Raw genomic sequence first — 13,401 nt, 5'->3', positions numbered from 1 at the left:
TTAGGCTATTTGAAGTATCTTAATGTCTGAGATAGCTATGGGAAATTTGGGGTTAAGTCAATGAGGAAGCCTTGCCTGACTGTTTGAGGGGTGTGTGTAGGGAGTCAGGTGGGGCACCCACCAGGTCACTGAAGCCGACAGATGCAAAGGGGCCTCAGTCCCAGTTCAGGTACTGGAGTCGCTTGGACGGTCAGGCAGGAATGCTTCCTTAACAAAGGAAAGGGAGGTTTTGAGGTCTGTCCTTCCTATGGAATAGCCCTGCATGACTCAGTTAAGATGTGCAACACCAACACAGGAGTGAAGGTAGAGGACTTCCAGCATGAAAGACGTCTATTTTCAACCACGTCAATTTTCAACAAGTTTGCCCTTTTTCTTTGCACTTTCTTCATGTACAAGTTGCATTGTTCCCTGTATTCTGGTAACTTCATGCGATGATTTTTCACAGAGGTTTAACTATTCCTATCAATACAGTGAGGATTCTGCCTGTCAAAAGCACACATACTCTCTGTGTGCTGTACTATGCCATGAACATTCTGTTTGAAGACCTCAGTCTTCATACCTGCTCAACACACTGTGATAAACAGTACATTTCTTTCATAAGACATGCACTGAAAGAGAGGGAACATTGTTACTGACAGTAAAAATTTTATGCATCAGTAAGCCATTAGTTTTAAGAGTAACTAAATCAAATGTGTGTTCATTTGAGACCAAATTTGGGAAGAAACAAAATCTATAGAGCAATCTGTAAGCAGTTGGACAACATAATTTCTTTAAATGCAGGCTTTTCCTTAAATAACTAATTACATATGCCCACCTGGGTATAGGCTTTGCTAAAGTGAGTAATTTAAATTCCCTGAATATTTCTTCATGATAATTTACATTTCAGACAGCAATAGGGCTCTGCAGCCATAGGTAGGTGGCTGCCAGCGGGGAGCCATGCCTCTGCCTTCCATACATCCAGGTCTTGGGGCAGCCCCCAGGCAGCTTGTCTAGGCTGGCTCCCCTGTGGCTGAAGCCTGCTCCCTCAGCACTCGCTCAGCACTCTTGGACTCTGCATTCACGTTTGCTGTCCATCTGAACAGCAAATCTTGTTGTAAGGATGGCCTTGGGGGGCTATTCTCAGAGGACGGTCTAGACATACATTATTGTTTACAGTCCATCTCTTTTGTATACAAGAGAGAAAGAGTTCAATGAAGCTTTTTCCTAATCGCCGTGTAGCATACTGCCAGGCACAAAGCAGGAGAAGAATGGCATTATGTATTTTATATATGAACTAGGAACATGCAGTGATTACTCCTTTATGTCCCTTATCGCTTGCTGATTTACCATTCACATACTGCATACTCAGTTGCTCTTGTTCACTCAAAATGCAACTTCTTTGAAAATTCACTATTGCTTTTTTAACTGTACTGTTTATTAGAAAATAATGCTAACTTTTCTTCACCCAAAACTACTTGTAAACAGAAAGTGCCCTATACTTACTCTATGGAGAAAAATAAAACAGACTTCCTATGCTTAAAAAGGACAATAAGCTTTCTTTTCTAGGACATTATTAATTCTCAGCCACATTTGAGTGTAAAAAGTCATATTTGGTCTTTCTCTCTAGTCCACTTGTAAGTGTTTATGTTAACAGATAAGGAGGCTGCCACATACTTGTGCTGATTTGTTGCAGAGTTGCAGTGCTTTACAAAGGAATTTCCATGTTTGGTGAAGACAGGTCTACATTTTCAATGGACAGGAAGAGTGTCTGAAGTGAGTTCTCATTGTGGCTAAGTGTTAGAAAGAATTTAGCTAAGAAAGATTTTTTTATTAATGCGTCCTTAAGATAAAAAATAATAATGTAAAACTAAGTCATTGCCACTAGCACAGAAAAGACAGTCATATATTATTAGCATATTAACTGAAACATTGGAAGTATAAGAATTCTAATTAGAACTCTGAGTAAAAAGATACAAATTTTAAAGTGAAAAACTCTATGCATGTTTAGTTTTATTTAAAAAAACTGTAGACAACTCTCCAGTAGCAAACTACCTTCTTTTTTATTCCTAGGAATCTGTGAACAACACAAGCTATACTTGAACCAAGCTGCATCATCCTTAATTATCCTTTTAAAGACAACTAGTTATCCTTTTTCAGCTGGAAGAGTTTTAGGTGCTTCTTTCATCACTACTTGATAGACAAGTGGCCAAGAAAGACAGTGGTGTCCTGGGATGCATTAGGCCAGCAGGTCTAGGGCAGGGGATTCTGCCTCTCAGCTCAGTCCTGGAGGGCCTCACCTGGAGCTCTGTGTTCAGTTCGGGGTTCCTCAGTACAAGAGGAATTCATGGAGCATCTGAAGTAAGTCCAATAGAAGAATACGAAGGTGATTAGGGAGCTTATTAATCCTAAATACTTGTTCTAGGAGTATGTGCAAACATCTGAGGTGTGACGCCACCAGGCAGCTTTACACTTAAATTCTGAGAAGATTCCTGAATAGACACACACCAATATATTTTCTGTGTTCTCAAACTCAGTCTAGAAATTAATCTAGAACAGGTTTATTGGATTGATCAGAAAGATGGAGACAGCTTCTATTTTCTTCCAATGCTACTACAGCCCTTCATCTACTACTTTAGCTCCTTCCTCTTCCTCTGACTGATTTGCATTTGGATTTTGAAGTCAGTTATTGTTCTTACACCTTCAAAATGGATTTACAAGACATTTTCAGCTGCAGTCTGTTTCTGAGAATAGGCCCTCTCTGATACAGATACACATTCTCAGACAGATCTCTTAATCTCTCCCAGGTCAGATGTTTTATTTCATAGAAAATCCTCAACTATTTATCTCCTTTTTCTGGCTTTCCCATTGGCTTTCCTGTATATGTGTTCAGACACATAGAAGAAATTGTCTCATTATTTTGTTCATTAGACTTTGATCTAGCAGGACTTACTAAAAACTGTGATTAATGTTGCAAAAAACAAGTAACTTAAAAACAATGATGAAAATAGAAGAAACAGATATTTATTATCACTATTATTATTTTTCTCACCATCATCATCATATCTAATAATGTATGATACTAATACCACTACTAATAATAATATTCAAGTTATCATACTGCAGGTAAGGTACTGCCTTGGAAAATTCATAGGTGTATTTTATAGGGCCATGAATGTGCATAAACATCTATAACACAAAGCAGGGAAAATATAAAGATCTTCAGAGAATGAAAACCCCTGCAAGTATCTCTGTCAGTGACTAAAAAATTAGCTTGAGCTTTAAAGCTCTAGCCTTGCCACTGCAGGTAATAAATGGAGGTGTGATAAATGTGGACTTCAGTGAAATTTCTTTCTTTCCTTTACAGATGGGGATGTTGTTTATAATATGTATTGCAATATCATTGAATTAGGTTATTTCTGGCTACCTGCAAGATATTGTTTACAGACCTGGTCACAACTTCATTATAAAACACTCTTAAAGTCTCAAATTATGTAGTGCTATGATGCAAACCAGAATTTTAGACCATGTCTGCATTTAACTTAAGCTGTAATCAACCTTTTTAGGCTAATATTTAAACAAAAGTAATTTGTTTATATTTCCCTGCAGTGATCGTCTACTGTGTTTCACTGAAACCAGATCTGTACCAACAAAACCATGAGATTAAGGTCTATTATGTCTGTGACCATCTTAATACACAAAAGTTAGATTTTTATTATGTTTGATAAAGTAAAAAATTAAACAATAACTAATTCTGCAGCAAACTCTTGTACAAATTTTTTTACTCCTGTTTGCATAAATTAAATATGCATAGGGCCCTACCATTTGCGTGTTAGATGGCAATTGCCCACTTTTGGTTCCACTTGATTTCATTGTTCTTGTAGTCATATCATGAACCCACTAGTCCTCAAGTTTCCCAGGCTGAGCCAAAGGACATACAATGACATTAATATTTTTTATGTTGAATAGACAAAAAATATATTTCTTAAATTAAGGGATCACTTTCCATCCTGGGGGAGTTTCTTTTTGAAACTTATATGAGAAGGAGAAAAAAATGTTAATTGAATCTTCTCATTTACACCTTCCATCTGTTTTTGTTCCAGCTGCATCTGCTTAGATACTTGAGAAGCAGGTCAAACTAACACTTAATGGGTCTCAGCTGATTATTGCAGTAATATAATAAAATTGCTGGAAGTAGAGAGTGGAATGGGAAGGAGGGTTTACATTTTTATATTAAATGGAGAAAGTTTAAAGTAATTTTCTTGGCTTTAAAGGTTATCAAAACAAGTTGGGGAAAAATGCATAATTCTCTACCGCAGGGAATTTAGTCTACATTTTTTTGAGCTTTGCAGAACTTTGTTCTTTATTTTCAATAGTGCTTCTTATTGAGAAGTTCCCACTTTGCCTATTTTTTTCAAGTACTATGCTTAAGGTTTTTTTTCTTCTGAATCTGACTTTTCTGTCTAGTATTCTGCATTTTTTCTTCTCTAATTCTGTGTGTTTAAATCTTTTTATATTTTATATGCACTCTAGTACGCATGATGTGTCTGAAGATTATGATATGATATAATACCATGTTTTTCATGGTATTTAACTTCTACCTTTGGAAAACTAAGTCCTTCACTTCCTAGATTTATTGCTGTTATTACAGTAGCCAATGACTTAAGTGAAACATATTGTTTAGACATGTAAAGTATATTTCTTTCCTTCTAAATCTTTCTCTTTTTAAAAAATATTATTATCTTATAAAGGTAAGCTTTCATGTTTGTATCATCAGCTTTACATTGCTAGAAAAAATTAGTTTCCTAAGGAAGAAAAATTTACTTTTTTACTAGTAAGATTCACTTTTTCAACTTCATCCATCTAAGAGTTAGTTTTGTTGATTATTTCTTTAGCAGATTTTGAGAGACAGACACCGGCAAAAATTATTTCATTTCATCTCTGTATGCCATTCACAGAATCAAATATTTATATATATATGTGTAATTATAATTAATATACCAGCTAAGTTATTCTGAGCATATAAACACTTTTCTATCCTGTTAGTATTTGTCCAACGTGAAAAGAATATTTGTGAATAAGTTACTGAAAGGCTGCTACCTATTCCTTACTCACAATGATCTGTGCTCATTAAATGTTTTCAGCTCAGTGGAAGGAATTTTGCTCACAAAACAGTGGGCTGGTCTTATAGAGTGTCCTGTGTAAGTAAGAGGAGGAGAAATTGCGGCAGAGAAAGTCAACAAAGGCTTTGGTGAGGTAAATACTACCAGGTGCATGTAGAGTAAAAAATAATGATGGCTCTTCTGAACACATTTATCAAACTAGACACATAGGTGGGCAAAGATGGAACCACAGAACAAGTCTTAACAGACTGGTAAAGGTGGACAGGAATATCCTTCCCCTGTTTGGGCTAAGAGGTGTATAAATAGAAGAAGACCACAAAGCATGTAGGAATTAAGCTGAAAGAAAATTGATAAAATAGTCCCTTTAATAGATTTTCTGTGAAAAGTTAGTAATATGAAAAAAAATGGTGGTGAAATGTTAAAGATCAAGGTTGGTGCGAAGATCACAGAGTAGGCTGATGATGCATAGTTGACAGAATGGCAAATGAGAATGCTTTCCTTGCCCTGATATTGTGACATTTAGCTGAATGGTTTTGAAGTCAGAAGGTCTGCCTAAGATTGAATAAGAAGAATGTTGTCAAATTATTAAAAATATCAAATGAGATGAGTGCTGAGAGCTACTTGAATTTAAGTAGAATCTTGGGTTAGTAGGGTGCAGAAAAGGTGAGTATGGAGGAACACACAAGAAGAGCTAAGTGCCAAGGAATTAATGTGTAAAAATACCATTCCTTTGTCTGCTATCTTTTTCTTTAAAACCAAATTGTCTAGCTTCACCTGGAAGTAATAATTATGCTCTATGTTTATTCCTGTTCTGAGAATGCATCCTCTACTTAACTGTACCTAAGCACTCCTAAGTATTCTGGTTTACACTTTTCTAAAGAAATGCATTTCTAAATTTCTTTCCATCAGTAAAAAGCTTCGTTCATAGTGTATAATTGGTTAGAATATAAAACACATACTGTATATCCATAGAAAGGAACTTGAGGCTAATTCAATATAAATGGTTGGGATGATGAATGGTGGTACATTTAAATCATGCTTTACAGAGTTGGAAAGGAAGAGTTTGAAAAGATTTAGCGTTTTGTTTCAGAAAATTTTGAAATCATAAAACAATTCAAACCCCCAAACTTAAATAAAGATAAACTCTAGTCATAGCTCAAATTATGTATGTTTTAAACATTACTTACATAAATCAAAGTACAATTCCTTCATAATATCAAACCTCTGTGGAAACAAAACTGTGACATTCTTTGAATGCTTCTGTTTTCTGACACTGAGCAGACTAACTGCCTGTACAGTGAGTGTCAGAAGTGGAAGCTAGGCAGAAAGTCCATGAGGTCACACTAAAAGAAGAGTATATGGGAAGGCAAGAAAAAGAAAAAAAAAAGAAAAGAAAAAGAAAACAAACAGCCCTACAGAAAAAGTAGAACAAGAAGCTTGGGTTTATTCTTTCTGATCACTAGCAATTCCCTCCTTCGCCATTTCGCCATTTCGTTTAGATTCCCATGAGGAGGAATTCTGCAGAGGGCCTTTTTCATATATGATATGCAAACTTTGCTCCTGTTTGTTGACCCACACTCTATGTCTGCCTGTTGGAGAAGTAGCACCATACTTGCAAGGTTTAGAAGCAGCACTCTTGATATTATTTGTGTTAAGAACACTCTTAGAAGCCTCCACTCTTGACCTTACCGGGTACATCAGTGCTGAATGCAGAGAAGCACCTCTTACATCAACTGCCCCTTATAGTTTTTGTCATTTTATCAAAGGATATCACAGAAAAGAGAAAAAATAGAGGGTTAAATTAAGTCCTAGTGCAATTCTCAGGTTCAGAGAGTCGTGTCCATAATTAATTTGATGTCTCTTTTACATATCAATTATTCATCAATATGTACATCGAGTAGAAGTTACAGTGATAATCTTTTGGACTCTAAATGACGTACTTCCAAGGAAACACTTCACTACTGTCTAGCAGAGACCTTGAAATAATTTTCTCATTATTTTCAAATGTTACTACTTGTTCACACACCTGCTTTCAAGTGGTTTTTAATATTCAAAAAGAGAAATATGTCTTTTAAATATCTATCGTTCATGATGGCAAAAATCAGAGCTTTGACATTTTGAGCTGGTTCAGTGTTGTTTTTTAACTACAGCCAGCCACTCACTTGCTCCCCCACCAAAGGGATCAGGGAGAGAACTGGAAAGGGAAAAGCTATGGAAATCATGGGTTGAGATAAAGACAGTTTCATAGTGACAGCAAAGGCTGAACACACAACAAAGCATTGCTTTGCACATTCCAAACCAAGGATTTAAGTCATCACTTCCCATGGGTAGGTAGGCTTCAGCCATCTCCAGGAGAGCAGGGCCCCATCACACTAAAAGTTACTTGGGAAAATAAATTTCAGTGCTACACATGTTCCCTCCTTCTTCTTCCCCATTTATATGATGTCACATGGTCTGGAATATCCCTTTGGTTAGTTGGGGCCACCCATCCTGGCTGTGCTTCCTCCTGGAATGGGCCTTGCCTCTGTGTAAGCCCTGCTAAGCAATACCAAAAACATCTCTATATTATCAATCCTGTGTTCAGCCCCTGTGAAAGAAATTAACTCTACCCCACCTGAAGTCAGCACATATAATTAACTTCCTGCTAAGGATCAGTCTTTCACACCTTCAAAGCAAATAAAGAATGTGATTATTATCATGGTTTTGCATCATGGGCAGAAATTGTTCATAATGGCTTTTCTAATCATGATAAATCCAGTAGAGTTTTGGCATCCTTTCTGTTTGAAAGAAAAGGAAAATGGCTGTTCCAGAACTGACATTGCACAATCAGTACAGATTATATTCATGATTATTTATGTGTTATATATTTATACATATTTATTGAGAAATATGGCTGATTGCTTTCTCAGACTTCCATGCACAGGTACCAGAAAAACATAGAAAATATATTTGTATATCTTTTGCATATCACATATGTTATGTATATCACATATATATAAAACATACATGTGAGGAATCAAGCTGATCTTTCCTTCCCCACTTCTTCTTTTTTATTGGTTGGATTTATTACATTTAGGAGTACGATCTTTCATTTTGATGGTTATAGCGCATCAACAAATTTTAATTAGTACCAGAATTTCTTAGAATTACTTAGTTTTTATGTAAAAACTAAGACATATATACACGTCTGAAATAACCATGAAAGGCTTTAACATTCACGTTTTCTTTTACCTGCAAAAAGTACAAGTGCAATTTTCTGTTTCATTTGTGTCTCACTTGGGGTGACTAAGGGGGGATAGCTACTCTCTTCACTGTGCAAATCAGGAATGAGACCTCTGAGAATGCTCTGGGAGGATTCTGAATTTTCTCCATCCTTCTTGTCACCTGGTGTTGTTCTCACTTCAGCCTGTTTGTTTGTTTATTTGTTTGGGTTTTTTTTCCACACTCTAGTATCTCTGCCTCTCTTTTTGAATAGTTGTATTTCAAACCCATCCATGGGAATTTCCTAAAGGCATACTCTAACTTTGGCTGGCCCCTCTCCAACCCACTCTCTCCTTGGGATATTAAATTCCTACTGCTTTTGTTAATCATGTTATTATAGCACTTCACTGTGGTAGGCACAGTGAAAACTGTTAAAATAAAAAAGCCAAAGGTGCTACCTCTCCTTATGCCATTTGTCTGTGCCCATCTGCTTTATTTTCCTTGATTGGTCTTACGCAAGGTGTGCAGAGGCATCTATCAGGAGAATGGAAGAAAAATAGGAATATTGTGAATCTTCTGAAGGTGCAAGTGCTGTCCAGAAATACTGAGGTAGAAAAGGGTTTGAAACAAACCCAGAAATTTCTTTGTCCTTATGATGCACAGCTCAAATTAACAATTTTTTTTCACTTACTTCCTGAATATTTGGGGTTTTTTTTCTAGGACTTCTTTTTTGTTACTCTTTTTGACAAAAATAAATTACGAGTTTAAAGACAGGACTTTCTTGAATAATTTATCACTTCAGTTTCATTATCATTCTTTGGGTTTGGATTTTTTATAACATATGGCTGCAATTTTAACTTCAAATAGATCTGATAAAAATGTGAGAAGTAAGGAAGTATTTGCAGAGAGATGGTCTTGAAACAAGACCCAAATAAATACATTCTGAAAACATGTTTGGATCCTGTTCCAAATATATTTGGTAGCTCAGTTCAGTATGTCATCCTTCACACTCAGTTTATCCTACTCCGGTGACAGGGAAAAGCTGCCAACAGGATGAGAACATATTTCTGTAATTTGCAGGGCAGGTCAGGCCACAGAAAAATGCAGTGAAGCTTGCTCTTCAATGTAGGTACTAGTCAGCCAAATATTTATACACATGTTGAATGTTATAGGTGTACTCAAGATTATTCAATCAAGTTCTTACAGGGTGACTGACAATGGAGCATGTTTGTCTTCTTTGCTGTGAAGCATCAGTGCGGATGGGCTGTGGTCCTACTCTTTCGTTGCTGGGATTTTTTAGGAGAGAAGCAGCTAAAAAACCCAAACAACTTTAACTGACCCAAATTACACTCTGATTGCAACCATGAAATCCTAGTGTACCCTGACCTGAAAGGGACCCACAAGGATCTCCAAAGTCTAGCTCCTAGCTTGGCACAGGACAACCCTAAGAAACACATCATGTGCCTGAGAGAGTCATCCATTCGGTTTTTTTTTGAAATCAGACATGCTTGATACCATAGCTGCTTCCCTGGGGACCCTGTTCCAGCTCCCAACCACCCTCTGTGTGAACAGCCTTTTCCGAATATCCAAACTAAACCATCCCTGACACAGCTTCAGGACATTTGTTTGGGTCCTTCCACTGGTGACCAGAGAGATCAATGACTACCCCTCCACTCTTCCCCAAGAGGAAGCTTTAGACTGTGATGAGGTTTTTCCCCCAGTTTGCTCTCCTCCAGGCTGAACAGACCGAGTGACCTCAGCCACTCCTGGCTGCCAGGGTGCTGCTGACTCCTATCCAGCTTGCCATTGTCCAGAACTCACAGGTCACCTTTTGTGGAGCTGCTTTGCTGCCTCTTCTTCATGAGTCTCTATGTTCATTTCCCATATAAGAGTGTGTGGACATGTCTGAAAAGTAATTAAAATGACAAATGATTTAGAGAAAGATAAGATCATATTACCAGTAATAAATTTTTAGAGTCACTTCCAAAAGTAGTTGGTTAGATGATAGAAACTTTTAATGATCTAATTCATAAGTGGAAGGATTTTTAAAATCTCTGCTAGTTCTAAGTAGTTTTCATGCTATACTCCACTATTCATAAGGTGCTGGAACCATGTGTTTGTGCATTACTATTGTTAAATTTTAAAACATAAAAATAGTTAGTCATGTTAGTTTTCCTCAAATTCATTTTAATTTATCTGGTACTTTATGAGCATCTTGTGTCTTTTGAATGTCTACACCTGGTAAACCAAATGTAGTGATGTGCTGTATTGTTATTGCTTCCCAAAATTGAATGAACTTTGTTTTGAAACCTCCCTGCCACACAACCCTTTCATTTATCTTGGAATAAAATCATATTATTTTATTTCTGTCATATATTCTTACTAATGCTATTATACCCTGACTCCATGCTGGCAAGCCAAGCAGAGATAGATTGCATTAGGACCCTAAGCCATTTCTGTATGCACTCCCCCAGCACACAGCCCTGCTGAGTGAGCTCGCTCTTTTGTGGGACTGAGTTTCTGCTACAAAGACCTCATGTCCTCAACACTGTAGAAAACCTTCCTTACCCTTTGGCTGTGGGTGGGGCTTTCCCTGCTCCAAGAAGGAGACCTATTAGGTGTGGTCTGAAAATTTTGCCTATTTGGTTCTTATTTTGGCGTGATGCGCTAACAGTTTGGCTGTCTGTCTGGGATTTAGCCTTATTTGAAGAAGAATTGAGCATTATTTGAGGAAACAAGTTTTGCTGCCAGTTGTCCAACTTCACAGTTCTAAAGGAACTTCTTACATCTTCACTTATTCCTGCTTATTTATTAACATTAATAAGCAGGAATAAAGCAAAATTCCTCAAGACTCAAAATCAGACAGGTCTAGAATGCTAGCAAGGTTCTTTGAAGGCTATTCTGGTATCCAGATATCACAAGTCAAGCAGATGAGGCAGAAGGCTGCTTGTCAGAACAAGAATTTTTTCTTGTAAATAAGGCAAAAAGGGATAATGTGTGTCCAGTGAAAGCAAGATTGGATGATGTGGGAAGCACACAGAAATGCTGCTTTTCACTGTAGGGAGAAGATTTGTGCAGTCAGAGCTCAACCTGGTCCAAAATGTGAGGGACAATAAAAAAGCTTTTCTCAAATATATTAATGGCAAAGCGCAGTAAAAAAATAATCCCATTAGAGGATAAGGATGGTCCCCCCCACAAACAGGGACATGGACAAGACAGAGGTGTTTAACACATTCTTTTCTTTTGTCTACTGCACAGATAATGGAGTGGCAGTCTCAATACTGTGAGCTGGAGGACCATGACTGTGCAAAAATGATCAACTCCCAGTCAACCCTGAAACTCTGCAGTTACCAGCTGCTGCAGCTGGATCACTACAAATCTATGGCCCTGATGGGATTCATCTGAGAATCCTCAAAGAACTGGCTGATGTCATTGAAAAACTTCTCTCAATGATTTTTCAATGGTCTTGGGAATCTGGAAAGATCCCAGATGACTGAAAGCTAGTGAATATTCTGCTGATTTTCAAGAAGGACCAAAAAGAGGACCACAGAAACTACAGGCCTGTCAGTCTCACTTCAGTGCTTGGTAAATGTGGAGAAGATTATTGTGGGTGAGGTTTGAAAAACATTTGAAAAATAATGCAGTCCTTAGTCACAGCCAGCACAGTTTCATGAGAAGAAAAGTCCTGCTTATCAAATCTTGCTTTTATTACAAGATGAACAAACTACTTGATCAAAGGAAGACAGTTGATGTGGTCATTTTGGATTTCAGTTAAAAACTTTGTTTCTATCTCTCACTGTACCCTTCTTTCTAAGTTGAACATGAGCCAGCAGTGCCCTGGCAGCCAGGAGGGCCAAGCGTGTCCTGGGGGCATCAGGGACAGCATCAGCAGCCGGGCAAGGGAGGGGATTGTCCTGCTCTGCTCTGCACTGGGGCAGCCTCACCTCCAGTGCTGGGAGCTCTTCTGGGTGCCACAGTATAATCAAGTTATTAAACTATTAGAGAGCATCCAAAGGAGAGCAACAGAGATGGTGAAGGGTGTGGTGTTACATTTTCTTTAAATGGTATGCTCTGTCTCACACCTCGAAAAGGTATGGTTTATTCCAAGTCCGTGATCCTCCCCTGAAGTATCATGTATCTGTAATCCCATTGGCCCAAATCTTATTCCACAGCTACTTTGAATCTCCTTGCTAAACTGTGCCAGGGAAATCAAGCTCATTCTTGGCCCCTTTCTCCCTAGGGTCTCCCTCTTTCCCTCCCACTTCTCCCCTTCCCCCTCAGAAACCATGCTGCTCCCCGGGGTGGAACCCCAAATAAACCCTAATTAGCATCTAATAAACCCTAATAAACATCTAATTAGCACCCTCAGAAGCCGCGTGGAGTCTGCTTGCCTGCCTGCTTCTACCAGCAAGCATACAGCTTAGAGGGCCTTCAAGGACCACAAACGAACCACAACAGAAGGGCCTTGAGGCTAAGCCATGTGAGAGCAGCTGAGGTCACTTGGTCTGCTCAGCCTGGAGAAGAGGAGACTGAGGGGGGACCTCACTGCAGTTACAACTTCCTTGGGAGGGGAGGAGGAAGGGCAGACACTGATCTCTTCTCTGTGTGACCTGTCATAGGACCTAAGGGTGTGGGTCAGGGTGGGATTCGGTTGGCCATTAGAAAAGGATTCTTCACCCAGAGGTTGGACGCTGGAACGGGCTCCCCAGGGAACCTGAGAGAGTTCAAGAGTTTGGACAATGTTCTTGGGCACATGGTGTGATTCTTGGGGATGGTCCTGTGCAGGGCCATGAGCTGGGCTCAACAATCCCTGCAGTCTTTTCTAACTCTGCATGTTCTGTTATTCTGTGATTGTTTTGCATTAAAAAAGGACTCAGTCTTGAGGTACATAAAGGTGGCAGCAGTAAGTTCTATTACTGGGTGCTGGATCCAGGGGTACAGCAGTGCTCCTGGAGTCAGGGAAGCCCAACAGAAAGCACAGAGTCCCAGCTAAAGCTGGCAACTCTAGCAAGGGAGGCTGATGTAGCTTGAGTTTACCAGTAGCAACTATCTCTGAGTAGAACTTAGGCCAGGGAGGCCAAACAGGATTCAAGATGTTGCA

Source organism: Zonotrichia leucophrys, chromosome Z (assembly GCF_028769735.1).
Source record: "Zonotrichia leucophrys gambelii isolate GWCS_2022_RI chromosome Z, RI_Zleu_2.0, whole genome shotgun sequence".
Classification (NCBI taxonomy): Eukaryota; Metazoa; Chordata; class Aves; order Passeriformes; family Passerellidae; genus Zonotrichia; species Zonotrichia leucophrys.
The sequence above is the reverse complement of the archived record's forward strand: the minus strand, read 5'-3'. Positions refer to the sequence as shown.